The sequence below is a fragment of the Diprion similis genome, chromosome 4 (assembly GCF_021155765.1).
Source record: "Diprion similis isolate iyDipSimi1 chromosome 4, iyDipSimi1.1, whole genome shotgun sequence".
In the NCBI taxonomy this organism is placed as follows: domain Eukaryota; kingdom Metazoa; phylum Arthropoda; class Insecta; order Hymenoptera; family Diprionidae; genus Diprion; species Diprion similis.
The window spans coordinates 20,123,520-20,135,939 of NC_060108.1; the positions used below are offsets into that span (position 1 = coordinate 20,123,520).

Sequence of the window (12,420 nt, forward strand, 5' to 3'; positions counted from 1 at the left end):
ATCACTTCAACGCCATATTGTTCAACAACGAAGAATATTACGATGCAGTACACAACAACAGCGGATAGATGAGAATCAAGTTCCCGTTCAATTAATGATCGTTCTAACATAAGATCGAAAAAATCTGCACCCCGATGAAACGGGCTATTTCGATTAGTCCCACGATCGTACATGAGTCTTGCTAACGGTTATTATATTTTATTTGGTTTCAGAAAGATTTACATTTGACTGAATATATATATATATATATATATACATAAAAAATCATACCAACAAATCTGGAACTGACAAGAATATTTTTGTAGTTTTTCACCTCGTTGTAATCATCACCGTTCCATACTATTGTCAGCGAGAAGTTAATGAGAAATGAAGATGTAATGTCCGAGTACGTATAACAGACGAGAGTATTTCCGTGAAACGAACTCTTTCCATACGAGTCAGACGCGACGCGTTAAGTAGCGACGCGAATGTGTGTGAAGTCGTAGGATGGTGAAGAGGTCGTAAAATGATACAGCTCACGTATTCCAAGTTACAATCGTGTATCTTGGTCATAGAACGAGATACCTAATAATTAAGGAAGAAGGAGGGGTCACGGAGGGGAAGGGGGTTGATTGATGTTAATTCAAAGGGTAATTAAGAATGTTGTGGATAAAAATCCAGTAATTTATGGTCATTGAAGATAATTATATGTTGGCCAGTTTGTAATTGCAACCGCGATGTTCCCCGTGTGCTGGAATATATACGGTCTCAGATCACAGCTTATTATAGGGGCAAGTCGAGGAGGAGATAACGTGGGTTAGAAGTAGACTGGTTGTCCGTCCGTCCGTCTGGCTCTCCGCCTAGCCAAAACGCCCGAGGGGCCCAAACGAACCTCCGGGATCGACTATACATGTATACGGATATATACGGCTACAATTTATGAAGCCAATTGGAAGAGTTGTTTTCAAGAATTTTCGGACGACGTATAGAAAGACTAATAAATAACTGGAGCGTATAATCGCCCCCCTCGCCCCCCCCCGCCAAAGTCTCTGCATCCCTCGTAGAGGGAAATACCCTCTCCTCCCCCCCCCCCCCCCCCCCCTCCTCATCTTCACCGTCACTCGAGCTTTTCTCGCAGCATCCATCCTGTCTCGGTCCAGCCGTTAAATTCACGCATTAGATCCGTCCAGCTGAAAGAGCGAGTGCCTCGTGTACCTACGTGTGGACGTAGGTAAAAATGAAACCTTTAAAACGCGTATCCAGCTGTTGCTCCGCGTTAAGTACCAGCAGCTCGTTTAAGCACGTTCACGCATACGCACGCAGAGACGTGGTGCACACAACACGAAGAGCCGAACTCGCGGGTGCCTCGCCTAGCGTTAATTCGAACCTACAGGGTAAAGCGAGTATCATTCGATAAATCGAGTGGGGTGTATTTTTAGCCCCGGTCTTTCACTGTCGCCTGTGCAACACCGCCGCCGCCGCCGCCGCCGCGATGCTCTCGCTCCACATTGTATAAGGCTTTCCAAACTTCGCCGTTTGCCGGCTTCTTTATGTCGGGATCCGTGCTGCACGGAGTGCATCGGGTCGTCCGCATGCACCGTACTTACGTCCATATATAGGTAGTACCTACTTGAATTAACATCGCAGCGGGAACAGTTGGCTGGTTACCACCACCTACCGCGTCATTGTACAGCCGAACTCTCGTTTCTGCTCACTTTCAAATCAATTCAGTAATTTATACTATACACGCGTTTGCTTTCATACATACGTGTACCTAGTTTAGCCTGAGTAGACTTAGCGTGTAATTCGGTATTGAAGAGTTTCGAAGGTGAATATTGTTAATAAATAAAAACACGCGAGGCTAGTCTGGAAACAGCGTCAGGATCGTGAATATAAAATTTTACTGGACCGTCGATCTGCCTCGCCGGTGAAATAAATACACTGTGGAAGGGTAGAAACGGTCATTTTTTATTTATATATTTCTTCGTTTCAAGCTCCGAAACGGTAGGTATACTCAATTCACCAAAATAATACAATCGCATGTGCATGCAGGTAGTTGAAGAGTCCGAAACTGAATATTATCGAAACGAGGTAATCACGACGCTACGAATATATCATCTATCAGTAGGTATATTCTTTTCATTGAGCAAGGAAAACCCTCAACCCTGAACATGTGAGGCTTCGAATAAGAGCGTGACGTAAGTATGTGCAAAGCTGCTAGTGGCAGAGGGGGGGGGGGGGGGGGGGGATAAGAAGAGTAGTTGCTAGGTGATATGACGTGAGAGTAAGCGTGTGTATTTGTGTGTGTGTATGACGCTAAAGTATACCGCCTATGATGTACAAGGTAGAAAGGTGGGCGCATATAACGTGTAATAGGCGTTTCATGCGATCCCATTCAAGCGGAAATCCACGAGGCTTTGTTCCAAGTCACGAAACGCAAGGATTAAACTGAAACGGTGCGTTTTATTATATTAATGCGTGTGTCGTGTGTGTGTGTGTGTGTGCGTGCGTGCGTGTCAATACCCGCGTATAAACCTGTGGATGTAAGGGGGTGGGGGGGTTACGTGAGTATATGAGAAACTTCGCTGTAGTGCAGCAGGGAGAAATTTATGGAACGATGTACAGACCGCGTAATCAGACCGTCAGATCGAATCGTCGTTCAATTGAGTTTTGGACAAGGATAATTATTCTTGCTCAATTATATACTGCTTAGCGTAAATTATTATTTAACCATTATCTGAACTTTTATACCGGGAATTTGAATTTCGTTACATCGATAAAACCACGGTGGTGGTAACAAAGTGAGGTAGACAAAAATTTATACAACGACCACCACTTACGGAATTTCCCTTCGTTATGACAAATCGATTGATGAACAAAATTTTATCAACCGAAAGCTATAATTTTTCATTTCAAATGAAAAGGGGAGGTTTTCACACGGCTTATAATAAATTTTTCGTTCTATTTTGTTGCACTGAGTTGTTCTGTCGCACGGGCAAATCTATTTCAGAAATGGCCTGTAGGAATACCTGGCGAGCTGGCTTCATGACAGCTATAAGTTGCGCGTCATTTTCTCTAATCGATCGGTAATGATGTCGATATAATTTATTGATGTACGCTCACGCGTTTCAACACAGTGTAATATGTCGACACCTTTTCTTAACTGTGCTCGTTATAATTACAAATATTACAGAGCTTTTAGTTTTATATGTATGTCGTAAACCATTTATTTTACAAGAAGACACGGAACTGCGATTAACGGAACTTTCAAAGAGATTCTATATTCAATTTAAGAAAGACACGTACGTGATCCTCGTTTCTGTAGCAACTCTTCAGACTAATAGACGAAAGCATCGGCAACCCTGTTCTTTCATCATCCTCGACATATACGTGTATATTCTCACATATATCTATGAGAGGGGTCAGCCGCGGAGCGAAGGAATATAAAATTAAACATTCGATTGTAAAGTTGTGTAATTAAGATTATACATGATTAAGTATCTTGGACGTTTCCCTTTCGCGACTCGAGTTCAACCCGATATCAACTATGCATACAACCGTAATTGATGAATAATTTCATAAGCTTGAAAGCCGTGGCCAAGCGTGAAAAATGAACGTTAATCACCGAGAGTCATTAGCCGGTAAGTAGCCCGCATAAAGTATTCAGTTGAAATCGATTGATTCGTACAAGTTGATATATTCGTACCATGGGACTCGTATCGTTAGAAGCACACGTTTAGCCATGCGGCGGTATTAAATAGAGTTTCCACAGCAGCTCTTTATGCTCCGATATATTGAAAGAAGAGGCAAAAAAAAAAAAACTTATGTTTCATTTTTGACATAACATTTTCCAGCTGTTGTCATACACGTGCAAGGTTGTACAATAACAGTTTACAGGGATGAAACGAAAACGTGAGATACAAGCTAAATAAAGTCTGTAGAGTGCATTAAACTCCAAATAACCGAAAATAGAAGTCAACCGTATATAGGTATAACGTACATACGCGTTCATATTACAATACCGCCTCCCCCCCACTGAGAATATATATTTCAGTCCCAAAGAACGAACACCATAAACTACGCGTGTAATGAGCTTGCATATCTATCCTATACATTAAACGCACGGACTGCCGTATAATGTCCTGCAGATATCAAAATTCAGAGCGTATCCTCGAAAGGACTCGTCTCGGTCGCGTTTCCGCGTGCAGGATGTAAAATAAAACAAGTATCTACGTATACTAGGTAGGTGGGTGTGCGATTCTAAATGCAGGCACGTATAAACATGCAGGCAATATGCACGCTGTTGCACCCACACACGATGTGTCGACGGTGCTGATGACTTCGATGGACGGAGGCGAGAGAAGGGTGGGGGGGGGAGGGGGGTTAACCGTTTTCATTGACCGCCTCATGATGGTCAACGCGCCATTCATTGATCAACACGTAGAACCAGTTCGCACAAATATTCCTCCGTTTCTGAATAGAACCAGAGAATCACATGGTATAACATAAGACCTTTCACTGATTTCCAGTGTCATGGATAGATCATCAAGTGGTGGTTGTGTAGGTTTATTTTTTAAGATTTCTTCCGGATTTTTTTCCTTGTCAAAGTTTCAATAGAACAGGATGAACCCTTGGAATGAGAATAAAAAAAAGATGTACAATGATTAAAATTTCATATGAGAAATATTTATTACACTGTATTTAAACGTCTTCAAAAATTTTCTAATATTATGCCGTTTGACTAGAAAATGAGAACTTTCGAAGAAAAAAAAAAAAAAAAAAAACAAACGAAAGAAAGCAAACCTTCGTGTTGAAAAAAAAAAATCTCAATTTATATTCTGAGAATTGTATTGATTTCATATTATCATGATCTCTCACCGAGTGGAATATTTGATTCGAGGGTTGCTGGTTGTTGAAGAAGTGCAATTAATAACAGGAAACGGCTACGACATATACATGGCATAACATGACTGGTAAAATGTGAAGCACGTATTGCGCTTCAGAGAAGGTAAGAGAGGGAGAGAGAAAGAGAGAGAGGAGGAGAGAAGGAGGGAGTTTATAGCCAGCGTGTTGATAAAATCTCCTGGTACGTGCAGAGACGCATCAAGCGTGCGGTCTGGGGTGGCGTATAGGAGCCGGGGAGGATTTTTCGCGTTCAAATTAGGTCCATTAGAAGTACCGAGCGTGCAAAAACACTCGAGGAAGCCGGCGCAACCCTTGTGCGAGTGGTTCGCGTGTCGCTATCAGAGCCGCGGGTGGATATAAGGACGCGACACACGGTATGTATATAACAACGGGGCACGGAAGGACTCCCGCTGGACGGAGAGGGAAAAGAAGAAAAAGAGGAGAGAGCAAGGGCACGTGCGTGTCGGCGGTCGCACGTGCTTTTTTATTTATTCCAACTTCTCTTCTCCCTGCCGCCGCATGCCGCGCAGCGTTTCTTCTCTCTCCTGTTTTACTCCGTTTTGTCAAATTATTAAAATTAATGACACCCTTCGCTTGGCATTAAGGTTTGTGGGGTGCGCGGAATGGGAGTCACGAAGCTTCGTGAACCCTGCAAAGAAAATAAGCCCTTAATAAGACGATCTCGGATTTTCCTGGTTATGCTGGATCAAGGATATACTATACATACTCGTACACTCCATATCACAGTTTGTTTATTGCACGGGAATATTTTTCTAATCGTGCAATGTTCGAAAATTGCAAAAGCATTTTAATATATTCCTATAAGTAAAATCTTAAGTGAATATATCAAAGTCTGCGTGGTTCAAATACGACTCGAAATAAGTTTCACGCCACCAGTTATACGGAAGGAAATGATTATTTGAGTCGAGTGATTTTGTTTGATTTAAAAAAAAAAAATGTGACGAACACAAAATATTTACTCAATTCAAGGAAATACTATTGTTGGTCTAAGAAAATTTAGTCAAATCAACTAATTGAGACAAATAAATATTTGCTTCGCCGCTCGTGACCGCATATTTAGTTAATTCAATGACTTTTTTCTTTCCTTAGTGTAGGCTTACGATCAGGGCATTGAAAGAGCAAATTTATCCGCAGCTGCAAGCGTGCGGTTTAATTTCCCATCGGAGATATTCAAACCGTATCCATGTGACGCGGACCGTTTCAAATGGTTGTACGTATATAGATAGTATCTACACAAGAAGCGATTCAAGAGGATCTCAATGAGCGCGAAAAGCTGAAGAAGAAAGAAGACTAGCAGAAGAACGAGCGAAACGCGCGGTGGAGTGAAAGAAGAGGAGCTGAAGGAGAGAGAGAGAGCGAGAACCCAAAGCGAAGGGCTGTTCGGGGGCGCGAGAGGATTTAAGGAGGGTGGAGAAACCGAGGCGCCGAGGCGGGGGTGGGTGGCTAACATCGATCCGCTTTCTTGACCTCCGCAACATTTCATTTTCTCTCCCTTACACGGAACGTCGCCTGCACCCTCGAGTCTGCTGTTGAGGGAGTCGGTCTGTTAGGTCGTGAGGGTGAACGTCCAGGTCGCTCTTGCGGTTATTTGTTGCATTCTTTGCATCGATGCGCAACGCGATAATGAGACAGTCGATCGCTAATATCCGCGATCATTGGATCGTTCCGTTGGATGATTCGACCGCGGTTCTCTTTCCTTCGGATATTATTCTTTCCCGTCCCAAAAACCGCATGCGCCGTTAGCACATTCCGCAAACAAACGCACGCATGTAGCGCCTTGATGCAGAAATAAGAAATTGTGAGGCGGAACGAGCGTGGAATTCGAAGAGAGGAAACGGGGCGAGGATTTACTGGTGGGGTGAGTCAATACGTCGCGTCGAGTTAAAACGTAATGAAAAAGATAAAAAGAAAAGAAAAGAAAAAGGCGAAGAGGAAAAAGTATTCAGTCAAACGTGTCAGGGTTAAAACCGGCAAACTGGATCCTGTTGTATCCATTGTCCCGATCCACGCGCGTGGGTGGAAAAACTTCGCCTCGAAACATTTCCTGCACGAATGTCAAGATTGCGAATACATATTCCATTATTAATTTGCTGGCGTCACACGTCGTCACACGTCGTTACCTACGTGCGGAAAATGCATAAAATCGTGAATCGTTTGCGGTGCGAGTTGGGTACATTATAATTACTGGCGAAAAGAAGAGAAGTCGGTTCGCACGCCGGGCTCGAATCACTTTGCAGTAGGGAAAACCCACCATTCTCTGGAATTGTACGACTATATCCTCTCGCCGTTATTTCCTCAACTGGTCGAGCACTGCACCGTGCCACTTTATTGTTAGACACACGAGTAATTACGGAGAATAAATATTTTCGGCTCGTTATATACGATGTATAATGTATAATTATATTATTTTCTATTGTTTTCTCTAAATTAATTTTCTTACTAATCGACGCAAGGATAGAAATTATTATGCAGATTGTACGTACAATCTTCTCTTCTCTTGTTATTCAGCGGAATAACTTCATTTACTCCGGTACACAAAGTGAAAGTATAATTCCTTGCTCAGTTGTAATAGTCACACAATCGAAGCCGAAGTAATGCATAGATCTGTCGCAAACTTTTATTATACCTGCATCTGAATTTAAGCCGAAGGTCAAAAATGACCTCATAACCACAAATGCACAGTGTCTCCTGTTTTTCTTTGCTCCACAAAATATTAACCATCGATTATAATTCACCAGCCTCGAATAAAAGATATTTATAAAATTAGAACATTCCGGTATTCTGTCTTCTATCAATGATTCTTGGATTTACCTAATAGCCGTCTGATAATATCTAAGTAGGATGTTAAGGCAATCTACAAACTTTTCAAAAATGTACCATATCAGCGGCAAGTCTTGATCTTAAGTAGCTGGAACCGGAACCGCGGTGTCGCTTATAAGAAGCTGTATACATTTATACATATACATGAATATAACGAAGGTTGTAAAGTAAAGCGGAGGAGGGGAACGGAATTCGGGAAGGAGCTGGGGAGGGAGAGGGGGATGAACGAAGAAGCAAAGAAGGGAAATTCAAGAAGCTTTGACTCGAGTCTTGGCGCCGGATGGCTTCCAGCCTTTTAAAGAATAGATCTTTTCTCCGGCTCCTCGCGGGATTCAAGTACCTACCGCAACAATATCGTCTCAGATCTCTCCTCGCCGTCGGGTGGAGTGGCTGGTCCTTCGGGCTTCCCCCACCCCCACCCCCACGCTCACCTCCACCCCCGGCTCGACTCGACTCGACTCGACTCCCAGAGGAGCAGCTCCCCCGCGACTTCCGAGAGGCGAAGTAAAGAACTCGGTCGAGGCGCGAGGCGCAAAACCACCCTTAAAGCTGCCGCCACCCCCGCCACCGCCACCGGCGAGACCGCGTCGAGCTCGCACGGATTTTCCACCTCGTGCAACACCGGCGTTTCAACCCCCGCTCCACCCCTCCGCAACTCGGCGTCACGCCGTCGACACGTGGTTCTGTTTACACGTCGTGATCCAGACTGACTGCGGTCACACGCACGCGGCGGCGGGAAGACGGGAAGGCGGGAACCGGAAAGCTCAGGGTGGCACGGCTCTAACGAGCTTGTTGACTCGACTCGTCAGCATGGTACGTTGGAGGAAAGAGTTCCCCGCAAATGAGAAGAAGAAGAAGAAGAAGAAGAATATAATAATAATAATAATAATAATAAGACGAACGCGAGCCTCGATCATCGACTAGGTGCTTTCGCGGTTCCAGGCCGCATTTGAATTGCGCGGGCGTCCGTGTATAATTACCAAGTTAATTATCACAACAGGGCTTATAAGTAGCCCGCGCTGCGTCCTCTCGCCGGGAGTCGAGACTACAGTCAGTGAATTATTATCACAGAAGAGTTGGGTGCTGGAAGAAGCCCCTTGCGTATATGATATACGTGGGTATAACATAGGAGCTAGCTCTAAACTCGCCAGCTCTTCTCCGCTCCGGGCTGCTGTTGCTGTAGCATCGGTGCTGCTTGAAATGTGTTCGTTTTAGCTTATACAGAGAGTGGAGAACCGTAAGCAGAGCCGAGTGAGTTCCAGCCGCCGACATTCTTGCCCGAGCGGTGCATTAAAGTAGGTAACTTAATTGCCGAGATTAACTTAATTGTACTAAGCTCGAGGTAATCAGGCTTAAGAAAGAGAGTCCCGAGGCGTGTTCGCCGCGACGGTGATCGCATATACATACGTATATACGAGTGTGAATATATATATACACATACACACACACACACAGATATACACAACAACGTCCGAGACTCGTTTTCTGTAAGCAGCGTGCTGATTGTCCTCTTTCAACAAATTCTCTCTCCCCTCTAGCAATCAGCAGCATTGCGAAATCCTCCTTCTCTCTCTCTTGCGCAGTAAAGTATAATATAGGTGAATTATTATTTCTACCTGGCAGTTGAAACAAATTATCGCCTCGTAGAAGCATCGATGTATACAATATATTGTAAAATGGCAGTGAATGCAGACTCGCGTCGCACACGTAGGTTTAATTAAACGTACAGCGTGATATAATGTCCAAGAAGCTTTGCTAATATAATATCACGTGTATAGAAAATTAACTCTCGACGTGTGGGTTTGCAGTTTATAGCTGCACATGCACAGAGTCACGACGACGCACAAGGCGATAATTCGTGTTTGCTTTTCGCCCGTATTCGCTGATTGTGAGATCGCGAAGCGGTCCTGCATAGTATTAACCGGCAGTAACTGCAGTACGTATAATAATATGCGCGGCTGATTGAAAGATTGCGCGATCGCTGGAGGTTCACAATCTGATGAAAATAACGATATACTCGAACGCGCACTTCAATGATAATCAGACTGCACGTGATGTACGGCTATTAAATACATGTAATATCGCGATGCATGCAGTCGTGCGAAGTATAATAAGGTACGAGTTTTAGCCGTATGGGTTTATGTCAATTCACGTGTGTATAAACATATATATATATATATATATATATACATATATACATATACATATACGTATACACCGAGTACATAGTACCATAGCGGTGACATCAGACTGTTTAATTATACTCGTGAATGTGTATATAATTGCGTGCAATTAGAGGTAATTAAGAAACAAATGCTTAATTGCAATCGCTGATAAAACAATTCCTTTCGTATAATACGTATACTGCACGTACCGAAGAGACGTAACGATGTGTCGTATATAAGTCGGTGCAGCGTGCAGCGATTCGCCTGTAGTGTACTTTTGTGTATTGCGTAGGTATATGTAGAAACAATGTGTTTTACCTAGATCCATAGGTGTATCCGTATCTCGCGAGAAACTTACGAAAAACGCGAGCTTTCCAACAACTTGTTATTATTAGTTTATATTGGGTAATTACCGAGACGGTTTCCTTAATTCTCCATCATTTCGTATTTTTACGACGGCCAGCTCTGCAGCCAGTTAATGCGGTTTTAATTATTCTGTTTGTCCGCAGTCCCCGCTCAAAGTACGAGTGTGCCGAGTATATAGCAGCGCACATTATTATAGGCTCGTATTGCCCGCCTATACAATTCCACCACATATCTACTCTCTACTCATAAGTATAGGTGATAATGTCAAAAGTAAAATATTCACGCGCTTGCACTCTTACGATTCACTGTCCAACATTGTAACCACGGTTCGTATTTCTAATTATAGACATATATATATATGTATATTTCTATGTATATATATATCGAGAGAGAGAGAGAGAGAGAGGAGCATTTATTCATAATGTCCTGGAGCAATAAGGTTGTCCCCTAAGGACTACACAAGTGTATTAATAAAAGAGTTCGCAATGAAAAAAAGGAACATATATAATAGCAAAGTATATAATATTTAAATCAAGCCTCTGCCTATTAAAGAACGCTATGCTAATCGGAATAGTATTGCTAAAACTAGTCAACTATAAGCTAATCCTAAAAGCCACATGCATGTGTGAGTTACGAGTTACTGCTCGAAAATTTGTTAATAAAATATTGTGAGTTAGGCATATTGTGATTAGTACCGGTTAAGAATGAACAGTTTTGCTGGCCGGATATTCTATAAGTTTTATTCCAAAGGAACTTGAAGAAGATGATAACAGAATAGAAGTAAACAGAGAGTTCCAGAGGACACAAAAACACACAAGAGAGAGAGAAAGAGAGAGATCTATGTAAGGAATTTACTGAAAATAATCATACGATCTATAAACACCCATGTCGTGGATTGGATATATGTATATCGAACTGTTAATCTTGCCCAACAAATCAGCGAATTATGGTTACATAATTATATAATACTATAATATACGTATATAATTAACTTTCATTCTTTCTACTACAGAGAACATCGTTCGGCGTTTCATCGAGATTCTGTGCCGAAGGCATCGCGATGCACAATCGGATTCGTTACGTCACTATCACCATCTGGTAGCCGGTTTCCATCAGCGCGGAGAGTTAATAAATTTCAATTGACGATTCGTCGTTTCATCGAAAAGCCAATCGGGTTCAACTCTACGCTGCTGTTCTACTGTTATACTGTGTTAATCGAATGACCTGCACTGTGCAGTACAACAGTTTGGCAAGATGAAAGTCGCAAGTGTTTTGACTCACCGATTCAACGTTTCCCGTTGAGTGATTCCTGAATGCTGAGAACGTATTTTTGGGATCCGATAAATCGATGCAAACCCTCCGGGCAATCGAAGTCTCTCCCCCCGCAAAAACGTCGGGAGAAGAAGCAGTCGTCCTCTTCTTTCGTGAGATGAAAATTAGAACGCGAGAGTAATAACACTTTCCTCAACAATAATAATAATAACAACAACAACAACGATCCGCAAGAGATATCTTCGTATCTTTGAAAAGTCACAAAGTCACAACGTGATACGGGTGAACGATTACGGATTTACTGTAGAAGGATCACAATCATCATCGTCACCACCTCACCACTCACAAAAATTATCATTCCGCGTTGAGATTGGTTTCACGCGTTTCGCGAAATCACCATGGTCCTTGTCTACTTACAAGAGTCACCTCGTGTGTTCCCACGTGCACGCGGCGTTGGTTCTAACAACTTGAGAGAACCCGATGGCCACTGGCCACAAAACACGGTCACAAATCACAATAATTAACCACAACCTGACTACCGCAGGGTGAAAAAGTTCGTCCCGTCGATGACGGCAGTCGAAGAAAACTCGGAGCTTTCGATCGTCCGCGCACCCTCCGGCCTCTCGGACCTTGGTTGCCTTATCGCCGAGGTCCTTTGCTCCTTCGGCGCTGGTACTTCCCCCCGAGTATGTTGTGTGGACGGTGGTAAACGGCGTGCGCGTCACGTTGCCCGCGTTGGAAAGTAACGCGCGTAAATGCCTCCCGGTACTTCCCGGTTCGCAGTCTGGCTGCGTAGTGCGATGACGAGGGTTCGCCGCCTCTCGCTGCTCCTGTCCTCTCGGGGTTTTGTGGTGGGGGCAGAGGCCGCGGGGGCGGCGGGCAGGGGGTGGGG

General features: G+C 43.5%; 1 protein-coding gene across 5 annotated transcripts in view; it reads right to left on the minus strand.

Annotated features, from left to right (window-relative positions):
- Nucleotides 1-12,420, minus strand: part of LOC124405310 (POU domain, class 6, transcription factor 1) — a 175,438-nt gene that overhangs the window by 83,467 nt on the left and 79,551 nt on the right. For 4 of the 5 annotated variants that reach the window (XM_046880120.1, XM_046880119.1, XM_046880117.1 and 1 more), the window contains exon 1: nucleotides 11,538-11,686. The exons of the other annotated variant lie outside the window; for it this stretch is intronic. The gene's annotated coding sequence lies outside the window, so the exon portion shown is untranslated. Of the gene's footprint in view, nucleotides 1-11,537; nucleotides 11,687-12,420 lie in introns of those variants that run through there. 5 annotated transcript variants of the gene reach the window in all.